The sequence below is a fragment of the Salmo salar genome, unplaced genomic scaffold (genome assembly GCF_905237065.1).
Source record: "Salmo salar unplaced genomic scaffold, Ssal_v3.1, whole genome shotgun sequence".
Taxonomy (NCBI): Eukaryota; Metazoa; Chordata; class Actinopteri; order Salmoniformes; family Salmonidae; genus Salmo; species Salmo salar.
The window spans coordinates 248,591-262,315 of record NW_025548564.1 but is presented as its reverse complement, the minus strand read 5'-3'; the positions used below and the strand labels follow the sequence as shown (position 1 = coordinate 262,315).

General features: G+C 41.4%; 1 long non-coding RNA gene across 1 annotated transcript; it reads left to right on the top strand.

The window, feature by feature from the left end:
• Positions 1-239: 239 nt before the first annotated feature.
• Positions 240-1,221, top strand: LOC123733139 (uncharacterized). The gene is made up of 3 exons (XR_006763617.1): positions 240-489; positions 677-787; positions 976-1,221. It is a non-coding gene; the product is annotated as an uncharacterized lncRNA (long non-coding RNA).
• Positions 1,222-13,725: the final 12,504 nt, after the last annotated feature.

Sequence of the window (13,725 nt, the reverse complement as noted above, 5' to 3'; positions counted from 1 at the left end):
AGACTTATCTAAACTCATAAAATGTCTCCTCAAATTCATGTTTAAACAACCAAGAGTCATGATTAACAACATATTATTGAGAAGACCTTGATTGTTTCTAAGAGAGTAGTTCTGTTTTTATTTCATCTTTATTTAACCAGGTAGGCTAGTTGAGAGCAAGTTCTCATTTACAACTGCGACCTGGCCAAGATAAAGCATAGCAATACGACACATACAACAACACAGAGTTACACATGGAATAAACAAAACATTCAGTCAAAAATACAACAGAACAAAAGAAAACAATGTTTATGTTTAATGTTTTGTCCAGAAACCAGTCCTCCCGAGCACTCCTCTTCCCCTCCACCTCCTGAAGACTGTGATGATGCCAGAACACCTGATGTCGACTGTGGGCTGTGTTGGATGTTGCTGTTCAGTCTGTGTCCTGTGTCTGCTCTCCTCTCCTCCCTCCTCTCCTCCACTTGCGTCTACTCCTTCTACAAACAACAGGTGCACTGACTCTCTCAGGAATAACTTAATAACTCATTCATGTTTTAAGTCTGGGTACCTACGTTTTTAACCTTCTTTTTTTAAAGCATTTTGACCACAATATGTAAACATCTACTAACTATTAACTGAAATGTCCTAGTTTAACCTGAAACTTGGTGTTTTAATGGTGATAACTCTTCCTCTGCAGCTCCAGCTGAGACTCCACCAGGGGAAGTGACAGCAGAGAGCAGACTACAGTCAAAATGGGTGTTGTAGTTTTATTATGGGTAGCCATCTTGATTTGTAGTCCATGTATTAGGTAACCCTGCCCTTTTCAAATAGTTTTTTTGATGCCGATTATAGTCATTAATAACAGTAGATTAATATATATATAAGTTGTAAAATATTAATGTTCACATATCACTAATATTAAAATATAACATATAATCTCTCACTCTGTCTTTCTCTCGGCCTCTTTCTCTCTCTCTCTCTCTGTCTCTGTCTCAGTCTTGGCCTATTTCTCTGTCTGTCTGTCTCTCTCTCTCACTCTCTCTATCTGTCTCTCAGGAAGAAGGACCTGTTTTATGGATTGTTGGATATCCGTCAGGAACAGAGGAGACCAAAGAAGAAGAAGAGAGTCCAGAACGCTGACTTCAGTACCTACTCAGCCATCAATACCAGCAGAGTGTGAGACCTATACCAGTCATCAATACCAGCAGAGTGCGACCTATACCATCCATCAATACCAGCAGAGTGTGAGACCTATACCAGCCATCAATACCAGCAGAGTGTGACCTATACCAGCCATTAATACCAGCAGAGTGTGAGACCTATACCAGCCATCAATACCAGCAGAGTGAGACCTATACCAGCCATCAATACCAGCAGAGTGTTAGACCTATACCAGCCGTCAATACCAGCAGAGTGTTAGACCTATACCATCCATCAATACCAGCAGAGTGAGACCTATACCAGCCATCAATACCAGCAGAGTGTGAGACCTATACCATCCATCAATACCAGCAGAGGGAGACCTATACCAGTCATCAATACCAGCAGAGTGTTACCTGTACCAGCCGTCAATACCAGCAGAGTGTGAGACCTATACCATCCATCAATACCAGCAGAGAATGAAACTTACACCATCTGTCAATACCAGCAGAGTGAGACCTATACCAGCCATCAATACCAGCAGAGTGTTAGACCTATACCAGCCGTCAATACCAGCAGAGTGTGAGACCTATACCATCCATCAATACCAGCAGAGAAGAAGACTTACGCCATCTGTCAATACCAGCAGAGTGAGACCTATACCAGTCATCAATACCAGCAGAGTGAGACCTATACCAGCCATCAATACCAGCAGAGTGTGAGACCTATACCAACATTGCTGGGAGGACGAGGTGTAACAACAGTAATTTTGATATTTTTTAGATTTACTTAATTTTTAGGGGAAAATGTTTTGCTTTTTAAAAACCCTTTCATGCAAATTGTTTATGTTTTAACTTTTGTCTGTAACCTTTTCATAATAATAACAATATTGATTTAGAAAATGTTTTGAAACTCGGGGAATAATGTTTAAAAATCTCTTGTTTTAGTTTGTAATTCTAGGTGTTAAAGTTCATTGTTTTCCATTTGTAAGTGTATTGATATGTCTTAATGAGTCTGAATAATTATTGATTCAGTTTAATTAGATGTTATTTCATTATTTATTTGTCTCCCCCTAACTTCTCTTAGAGCACGAGGTCGTCGTATTTTGTTTGACAAATGCTTCAGCAAACCAATCAGAGCTATCTGGGGGTGTGAATTAGATGTGAAGGGGTGTGACTTACAGGTGAATAAGGTGTGGCTTAGAAATAAAGAGGGTGTGGCTTTAGAGGAAGACAGAGATGCATATACAGAGCATGAAGGCTAAGGGGTGTGGTTTATATGTTAAGGGGTGTGGTTTATATGTTAAGGGGTGTGGTTTATATGTTAAGGGGTGTGTTTAACCTCTTGACGTTTGCCTAGGATAGGGGGCGCCACAGCGCATTTTGAAAGAAATTCGTGCCCATTTTAAACGGCCTACTACTCAAACTCAGAAGCTAGGATATGCATATAATTAATACTTGTGGATAGAAAACACCCTAAAGTTTCTGAAACTGTTTGAATGGTGTCTGTGAGTATAACAGAACTCATATGGCAGTCAAAACCCCGACACAGATGGAAACAGGAAGTGGAATTCTGAATTGCGAACTCAACTTCATCACGTTGCCTATTAATCACACCGTGAGCTATGGTTCATTGAGCACTTCCTATTGCTTCCACTAGATGTCCCCAGTCTTTACAAAGTGATTTGAGACTCCTACTGTGAAAACTGAATGAATGAGACGCAGTGGAACGTGGTCACACGGAGAGGGCCATCACCATTATGACGCCGGCGCCCCTGGTTACCCTCCCCTTTCGAAACGTTTTGAAACACAATGCAATCATCCTCCTTGAATCTTATTGGCTCTCTCGTTGAAAAACGCCCTGAAGATTTATGTTATACAACGTTTGACATGTTTGAACGAACCTTTTCTCGAAATGGCTGTCCCGTGGCCGACGGAGCATTTGAATCAGCTTTCAGATGCGCTAACAAGAACAAGCTCTTGGAACATAAAGGAGTAATTTTTTCGAACGAAAATACATTTGTTGTGGACCTGGGATTTCTGGAAGTGCTTTCTGATGAAGACAACCAAAGGTAAGGGATTATTGACAATAGTATACAAGACTAGATGTGATATGCGATTGTTCCAAGATGGCGCTGACCTGTAACGTTAGCCTATTTTTCAGAGTATCGCATCCCCTTTCATCGCAAAGTATGATTACCCAGTAAAGTTAATTTTAAATCTGGCATTACAGGTGCTTTCAAGAGATATTCATCTATAAATCTTAGAATGACAATATTACATTTTAAAAATGTTTTCGAATAGTAATTTAGTAAATTGTAGCTCTGTTTCATCGGATGCATTTGAGGGAAAATAGTTAGTCAACGTTACGCACCGATGTAAAATGCTGTTTTTATATATATATATATGAACTTTATCGAACAAAATAATGCATGTATTGTGTAACATGATGTTCTAGGTGTGTCATCTGATGAAGATTGTCAAAGGTTAGTGCTGCATTTAGCTGTTTTTTGGTTATTTGTGATGCATGTGGTTGGTCGGAAAATGGCTATGTGGCTACTTTTACGATATACTCCTCTAACATAATCTAATGTTTTGCTTTTGCTGTAAAGCCTTTTTGAAATCGGACAACGTGGTTCGATTCAGGAGAGGTGTCTCTATAAAATGATATAATTTGAAAAAAAATTTAACCACCGTCCGCATACGGCCTCCGTCCGCATATCGGCCTCCGTCCGCATACGGGACGGAGGCCGCACAGGGGTTAATATGTTAAGGGATGTGATTTATATGTTAAGTGGTGTGATCTATATGTTATACTGCTGCACCATCGAGAGCATCCTGACTGGTTGCATCACTCCCTGGTATGGCAACTGCTTGGCCCCCGACCGCAAGGCACTACAGAGGGCAATGCGTATGGCCCAGTACATCACTGGGGCCAAACTTCCTGCCATCCAGGACCTCTATACCAGGTGGTGTCAGAGGAAGGCCCTAAAATGTTCAAAGACTCCAGCCACCCTAGTCATAGACTTTTCTCTCTGCTACCACATGGCAAGCGGTAACGGAGTGCCAAGTCTAGGTCCAAAAGGCTTCTTAACAGCTTCTACCCCCAAGCCAAAAGACTCCTGAACATCTAATCAAATGGTTGCCCATACTATTTGCATCGCCCCCCCCCCTCCCCCCTTTTACGCTGCTGCTTTTCTCTGATTATAATCCATGCATAGTCACTTTAACTCTACCTACATGTACATTACACCTCAATTACCTGGACTAACCAGTGCCCCCTCACATTGACTCTCTACCGGTACCCCGTGTATATAGCCTTGCTAATGTAATTTCACTGCTGCTCTTTAATTCTATGTTATTTTCTACTTAAAGCTTATTTTTCTTAAAACTGCATTGTTGATTATGGGCTTATAAGTTAGCATTTCACTGTTATATTTGGGCATGTAACTGTTGAGGTAGGTTCCTTGTTCCTTGTCAATCATTGGCTTATTGTTGTTGCGGGGGTAAGTTCCATGTTCCTTGTCAATCATTGGCTTATTGGTGAATTGGCAATTGCACACAGCTAACAGCTAACAATGGAAACACATAATGTATGTTTCAGAGTAAGTTCTGCACCCCACCTAAAGGCACAGCTGATTATATTCATTTGATCACTCCCTGGTGGTATAATCACCAACGTCAAGTGTATGTGTGCAGCAGTAAACTGAGGTTACCTTATAAAGTAACCTAGTACAGTAGCTTCTCTGAATTCATTAGCATTGTCCACTGTCACACAAGATCAACATGTCAAATCCAGACAGTGGTTACTTCTCTTTATCTAGTTTCAGTCTGACTCAGATCCAGCCTGCAGGTCACTCTCACAGCAGCCAGGGCTTAACCACAAAGACTAATATACATGCTATAGTATAGTGGCAGAGTTTTAGACACATAGCAACAGTATCTATTATAAGGCCTGCAGCAAAACATATGAATCTTAAAGTCCCCTTAATACATAATGGGGAGGGTCTCTGTTTTTCCGTGTTAACGACTAGATGTACTTTACCATGAAAGGACATACAAGCAGCGATTAGTTCGATCGAGTGGAAAGTTTTCAGCTCGTGGTCCTTTTCTCTGAAACCCATGTTGTGTGACATGAAGGAGGATTGTCTAGCATCGAGGTAAACAGGTTTGGAAAATATTCAGCTTCTTTGATGTGGTCGTTGTAGATAGCAACACCTAAATAGCAGCACCTGGTCAAGTCAACCTGCTGCAACATCATCAAACACAACATGAAGAACCAAACACTAATGTTGATGTAACTGTTGACCTTTGAAAGAGAAGACACTTCTGACAGAGACCAATCATGAGACAGAGACCTATCATGTGACAGAGGCTTATTGTTGGCCTCTATACCTGTAACCTGCCAGTATTAATGTTTGATTTATCAAATGATGAATATCCAGTAATCATAACATTTAAATCTCAACATAATCTGTATGAGCTAATTGAGGTGTCACAAAATGTAGTATTTATCCACAAAACATCTTGGCAACAAATAGGACAAAGAAAAAGTGAGAAACGCACTCAGTGTGAAATGTGAGTTCATCATCAGGAGAATAGCTGCACCATGGCAACAGCATAAAGGAAGTAAGTCTGGGTTTCCTGTGTATTGAGTGTGTCTTCTCGGCCAATCAGTGATTAGCTCTTATATGAGTACTGGAATTCCAACATCATAATATCAGACTTATCAACATTAGTAGTGGTCAATGTATGTATATGTATACATGTGTTTAGATATATATATGTATGTATATGTATGTATATATGTGTTTGTGTGTGTGGGGGGGGGGGTATATGGGGGTGTGTCCATATGATTGTATATCATGCATAGTCCTTTTTGTGTTGTTGCTACTCTGATACTGTTACTGACAGACCCAGCTACTCTGATACTGTTACTGACAGTCCCAGCAACTCTGATACACTCAAAAAATGTAGAACTAGTAATATATATATTCCTTGGTTCACTCCAGACCTGTCTGCCCTTGACCAGCACAAAAACATCCTGTGGCATTCTGCATTAGCATCGAATAGTAATAACTCTGATACTGTTACTGACAGACCCAGCTACTCTGATACTGTTACTGACAGACCCAGCTACTCTGATACTGTTACTCTGACCCAGCTTTCCCTGTGGCTCAGTTGGTAGAGCAAATCTAATCAAATCAAATGTTTTTATATAGCCCTTCTTACATCAGCTGATATATCAAAGTGCTGTACAGAAAACCAGCCTAAAACCCCAAACAGCAAGCAATCCAGGTGTAGAAGCACGGTGGCTAGGAAAAACTCCCTAGAAAGGCCAAAACCTAGGAAGAAACCTAGAGAGGAACCAGGCTCTGAGGGGTGGCCAGTCCTCTTCTGGCTGTGCCGGGTGGAGATTATAACAGCACATGGCCAAGATGTTCAAATGTTCATAAATGACCAGCATGGTCAAATAATAATATTCACAGTTGTCGAGGGTGTAACAAGTCAGCACCTCAAGAGTAAATGTCAGTTGGCTTTTCATAGCCGATCATTGAGAGTATCTCTACCGCTCCTGCTGTCTCTAGAGAGTTAGAAACTGCAGGTCTGGGACAGATAGCACGTCCATTGAACAGGTCAGGGTTCCATAGCCGCAGGCAGAACAGTTGAAACTGGAGCAGCAGCACGGTCAGGTGGACTGGGGACAGCAAGGAGTCATCATGTCAGGTAGTCCTGAGACATGGTCCTAGGGCTCAGGTCCTCCGAGAGAGAGAAAGAGAGAAAGAGAGAATTAGAGAGCATACTTAAATTCACACAGGACACCAGATAAGACAGGAGAAATACTCCAGATATTACAGACTGACCCTAGCCCCCCGACACATAAACTACTGCAGCATAAATACTGGAGGCTGAGACAGGAGGGGGCCAAACAGGAAGGATATAACCCCACCCACTTTGCCAGAGCACAGCCCCCACACCACTAGAGGGACACTTCAACCACGAACTTACCATCCTGAGACAAGGCCGAGTATAGCCCACAAAGATCTCCGCCACGGCACAACCCAAGAGGGGGCGCCAACCCAGACAGGAAGACCAGGTCAGTGACTCAACCCACTCAAGTGACGCACCCCTCCTAGGGACGGCATGGAAGAACACCAATAAACCAGTGACTCAGCCCCTGTAATAGGGTTAGAGGCAGGGAATCCCAGTGGAGAGAGGGGAACCGGCCAGGCAGAGACAGCAAGGGCGGTTCATTGCTCTAGAGCCTTTCCGTTCACCTTCACACTCCTGGGCCAGACTACACTCAATCATAGGACCCACTGAAGAGATGAGTCTTCAGTAAAGACTTAAAGGTTGAGACCGAGTCTGGATCTCTCACATGGGTAGGCAGACTATTCCATAAAAATGGAGCTCTATAGGAGAAAGCCCTGCCTCCAGCTGTTTGCTTAGAAATTCTAGGGACAATTAGGAGGCCTGCGTCTTGTGACCGTAGCGTACGTGTAGGTATGTACGGCAGGACCAAATCGGAAAGATAGGTAGGAGCAAGCCCATGTAATGCTTTGTAGGTTAGCAGTAAAACCTTGAAATCAGCCCTTGCCTTAACAGGAAGCCAGTGTAGGGAGGCTAACACTGGAGTAATATGATCACATTTTTTTGGTTCTAGTCAGGATTCTAGCAGCCGTATTTAGCACTAACTGAAGTTTATTTAGTCCTTTATCCGGGTAGCCAGAAAGTAGAGCATTGCAGTAGTCCAACCTAGAAGTAAAAAAAGCATGGATTAATTTTTCTGCATCATTAGTGGACAGTAAGTTTCTGATTTTTGCAATGTTACGTAGATGGAAAAAAGCTGCCCTTGAAACAGTCTTGATATGTTCTTCAAAAGAGAGATCAGGGTCCAGAGTAACGCCGAGGTCCTTCACAGTTTTATTTGAGACGACTGTACAACCATCAAGATTAATTGTCAGATTTAACAGAAGATCTCTTTGTTTCTCGGGACCTAGAACAAGCATCTCTGTTTTGTCCGAGTTTAAAAGTATAACATTTGCTGCCATCCACTTCCTTATGTCTGAAACACAGGCTTCTAGCGAGGGCAATTTTGGAGCTTCACCATGTTTCATTGAAATGTACAGCTGTGTGTCATCCGCATAGCAGTGAAATTTAACATTCTGTTTTCGAATGACATCCCCAAGAGGTAAAAAAAAAATATATATATATATATATATATATAGTGAAAACAATAGTGGTCCTAAAACGGAACCTTGAGGAACACCAACATTTACAGTTGATTTGTCAGAGGACAAACCATTCACAGAGACAAACTGATATCTTTCCGACAGATAAGATCTAAACCAGGCCAGAACTTGTCCGTGTAGACCAATATGGGTTTCCAATCTCTCCAAAAGAATATGGTGATCGATGGTATCAAAGCAGCACTAAGATCTAGGAGCACGTGGACAGATGCAGAGCCTCGGTCTGACATCATTAAAAGGTCATTTACCACCTTCACAAGTGCAGTCTCAGTGCTATGATGGGGTCTAAAACGAGACTGAAGCGTTTCGTATACATTGTTTGTCTTCAGGAAGGCAGTGAGTTGCTGCGCAACAGCTTTTTCAAAATTTTTGAGAGGAATGGAAGATTCGATAGGTTTTTATATTTTCTGGGTCAAGGTTTGGCTTTTTCAAGAGAGGCTTTATTACTGCCACTTTTAGTGAGTGTAGTACACATCTGGTGGATAGAGAACCGTTTATTATGTTCAACATAGGAGGGCCAAGCACAGGAAGCAGCTCTTTCAGTTTAGTTGGAATAGGGTCCAGTATGCAGCTTGAAGGTTTACATTTACATTTTAGTCATTTAGCAGACGCTCTTATCCAGAGCAACTTACAGTAGTGAATGCATACATTTTTTTTTTTTGTACTGGCCCCCCGTGGGAATTGAACCTACAACCCTGGCGTTGCACACACCATGCTGGCGTTGCAAACACCATGCTCTACCAACTGTGCCACAGGGAAGGCTATGATTATTTTCATCATTGTGTCAAGAGATATAGTACTAAAACACTTTAGTATCTCCCTTCATCCTAGGTCCTGGCAGAGTTGTGCAGACTCAGGACAACGGAGTTTTGGAGGAATACGCAGATTTAAAGAGGAGTCCGTAATTTGCTTTCTAATGATCGTGATCTTTTCCTCAAAGAAGTTCATGAATTTATTACTGCTGAAGTGAAAGCCATCCTCTCTTGGGGAATGCTGCTTTTTAGTTAGCTTTGCGACAGTATCAAAAATAAATTTCGGATTGTTCTTATTTTCCTCAATTAAGTTGGAAAAATAGGATGATCGATTAGCAGTGGGGGCTCTTCGATAGTGCACGGTACTGTCTTTCCAAGCTAATCGGAAGACTTCCAGTTTGGTGTGGCGCCATTTCCGTTACAATTTTCTGGAAGCTTGCTTCAGAGCTCGTGTACTTTCTGTATACCAGGGAGCTAGTTTCTTATGACATATGTTTTTAGTTTTTAGGGGAGCAACTGCATCTTGGGTATTGCGCAAATTTAAATTGAGTTCCTCAGTTAGGTGGTTAACTGGTTTTTGTCCTCTGATGTCCTTGGGTAGGCAGAGGGAGTCTGGAAGGGCATCAAGGAATCTTTGGGTTGTCTGAGAATTTATAGCACAACTTTTGATTCTCCTTGGTTGGGGTCTGAGCAGATTATTTGTTGCGATTGCAAACGTAATAAAATGGTGGTCCGATAGTCCAGAATTATGAGGAAAAACATTAAGATCCACAACATTTATTCCACAGGACAAAACTAGGTCCAGAGTATGACTGGCAGTGAGTAGGTCCAGAGACATGTTGGACAAAACCCACTGAGTCGATGATGGCTCCGAAAGCCTTTTGGAGTGTGTCTGTAGACTTTTCCATGTGAATATTAAAGTCACCAAAATTGTGAATATTATCTGCTATGACTACAATGTCCGATAGGAATTCAGGGAACTCAGTGAGGAACGCTGTATATGGCCCAGGAAGCCTGTAAACAGTAGCTATAAAAAGTGATTGAGTAGCTGCATAGATTTCATGACTAGAAGCTCAAAAGACGAAAACGTTTTTTTTTTGTAAATTGAAATTTGCTGTCGAAAATGTTAGCAACACCTCCGCCTTTGCGGGATGCACGCGGGATATGGTCACTAGTGTAACCAGGAGGTGAGGCCTCATTTAACACAGGAAATACATCAGGCTTAAGGCATGTTTCAGTCAGGCCAATCACATCAAGATTATGATCAGTGATTAGCTCATTGACTATAACTGCCTTGGAAGTGAGGGATCTAACATTAAGTAGTCCTATTTTGAGATGTGAGGTATCACGATCTCTTTCAATAATGGCAGGAATGGAGGAGGTCTTTATTCTAGTGAGATTGCTAAGGCGAACACCGCCATGTTTAGTTTTGCCCAACCTAGGTCGAGGCACAGACACGGTTTCAATGGGCATGGTGTTTGCATGGTGTTTGCAACGCCAGCATGGTGTGTGCAATGCCAGGGTTGTGGGTTTGATTGCCACGGGGGGTAGTAGAAAAAATGCATGAAATGAAATGGATGAAATGTATGCATTCACTACTGTAAGTCGCTCTGGATAAGAGCGTCTGCTAAATGACTAAAATGTAAATGTAAATGACAGACCCCAGCTACTCTGATACTGTTACTGACAGACCCAGCTGCTCTGATACTGTTACTGACAGACCCAGCTACTCTGATACTGTTACTGACAGACCCAGCTACTCTGATACTGTTACTGACAGACCCAGCTACTCTGATACTGTTACTGACAGACCCAACTACTCTGATACTGTTACTGACAGACCCAGCTACTCTGATACTGTTACTGACAGACCCAGCTACTCTGATACTGTTACTGACAGACCCAGCTACTCTGATACTGTTACTGACAGACCCAGCTACTCTGACACTGCTCCTCAGACCTGAAACCCAGGCCCCCTTAACCCCTCCCCCACAGAGCAGCAGCACTAGCTGAGTAAACCATAACCACACACATAGGACTATACATGATATGCAAATGTATGGACACACTACCATATACCCACATACATATATATAAACACATGTAAACATATACATACATTGACCACTACTAATGTTGATAAGTCTGATATTATGATGTTGGTATTACAGTACTCATATAAGAGCTAGTCACTGATTGGCTGAGAAGACACTCTCAGTACACAGGAAACCCACACTGGCGTCCTGTTGTTGTTGCCATGGTGCTGTCATTCAGCCTGAGGACGAGAGACCAAACATTGTTATTACAAGTTCGTTTGTCACATATATCTCTCCCCTTCACACATATTGACCAGAGTGTGGATGTTAATTGATTGTCCACTGTTCATTGATAAACACAGAGATCATTCATCAAAGGGTATCACAAGAACTGTTTAACACTGGGTATATTGCACATCTTCCAATGCATCTTGGGTATTGTAGTTTAACTGTATTAAAACAGAACATTTAATGTTCAGTTAAGCGTGCATGAGGTCAAACATGATGTCTACTGCCTGACTACAGGATTAAAGGTCTATAGTTCAACTGAGCCTCTCTATAAGTGTATTTTCTTTAAGGTTTAAAGGTCAACTCTATCATCAAAATGTGTGTTTGATTCTTATTAGTGTCTACACGTCTCTTAAGGTGTTGCTATCTAAGGTGAACACCTAAAATAAGCTGAATATTTTCCATTGATGTCACGTTGGTTTGAAACCTGTTTACCTCGATGCTAGACCCTCCTCTTCCTGTCACAACAAGGGTTTCCAAGAAAAGGACCACGAGCTGAAAACTTTCCACTCGAATGAACCAATCCTGCTCGTATGTCCTTTCATGGTAATGTACATCAAGGCATGAACACAGAAATACGCAGCAAAGACCTTGTTACTCAAAGACCCAGCTACTCTCTGACAGTACCATCAGACCATCAGACCACCAGATGGACAGGCTGTGTGTCACTTTTTTTACTGTGCCTTACAGCTGGATGATAGATGATTTCTTGATGTGGTTTTATGGTTGACTAGATTTGTTATCTTATTATTGTGATATTGTGATGACTGTGGTAAAGACATGACGTTTATATTTTCAGGTGGAGAAGTTTATGATGTCAAACTGACATTCTGTGAATCATCCAAACACTGTTCCTCTGCTACCTGTAGGTGCTGTTTCCTCCAGTCAGTTCATCCTAACACTGTTCCTCTGCTACCTGTAGGTGTTGTTTCCTCCAGTCAGGATGGGATCTCTGCAGCAGAGGTGGAGCTGAGAGTCAGACCAGGAGACAATGTCACTCTCTACTGTGACTGTATCATAACTACTGGAGTATACATTATGTGGTATAGGAACTGTTCTCACAAGTACCAGCCTCCTCTAGTTATTTCAACTAAGTTTTTAAGTTCCATCTCTCTCCCTGGATATCATGTGGTGTGGAACCCCTCTAACAACTCCTATGATCTACTGATTGAGAACATCACTGAATCTGATCTGGGACTCTACTACTGTGGGACTGTGGAGACGAACCTGGTTGGAGAAGGAAAACCATTTATACGTAAAGAGTTGTACCACTACGGAAACATCACCACTAGGATTTCATTTGGAAAGAACAGTTATTATTCTGTCTTTATCTTCCTGCTGTATCTTTGGTATTGGTTTCTTTGAAATGAGAGTTATGCCAATGAATCTTATTTTGAATCAACCCTCTGAAACTTATCTAAACTCATAAAATGTCTCCTCAAATTCATGTTTAAACAACCAAGAGTCATGATTAACAACAGATTATTGAGAAGACCTTGATTGTTTCTAACCTGTTGGGGCTACAGGTTAGCAATGAACCCCGAGTCGGGATTGCTAACAAGGCTGGAAATTCAAAACATCAAAAATCTAATAATTTCAATTTCTCAAACCATCAACTATTTTACACAATTTAAAAGATAAACATCTCCTTAATCTAACCACATTGTTCGATTTTCAAAGAGGCTTTACGGCAAAAGCATAAAGTTAGATTATGTTAGGACAGTACATAGCCACAAAAGTACAAACATCCATTTTCAATTCAAGGTCAGGCGTCACCAAAAGCAGAAACCAGCTAGAATTATGCACTAACCTTTGTCAATCTCCATCAGATGACACTCCTAGGACATTATGTTATACAATACATGCATTTTTTGTTCCATCAAGTTCATATTTATATCCAAAAACAGCATTTTACAGTAGCGTGAAATTCAGATTTTTTCTTCTCTGAAATGCTTCCGGTGAACATAATAAAATTACTATTCGACAACATTGGTAAATTATAATATTGTCATTCAAAGAATAATATATTATCATCTCGTAATTGCTACCGAATGGCCAGATCTCAAAATAACTTTACTGGGAAATCACATTTTGCAATAAACGGGGTGCTATGCTAAGAACAACAGGCTATGCTATACAGTTAGCATCATCTAAAATCGATAATAACATTGTAAATACCCCCTTACCTTTGATTATCTCCATCAGAAGGCAGGATCCCAGGTCCGGAAGGCATTCCAGGTCCGGAACAAATGTGGTTTCTTTTGACAAAGTTCATAATTTA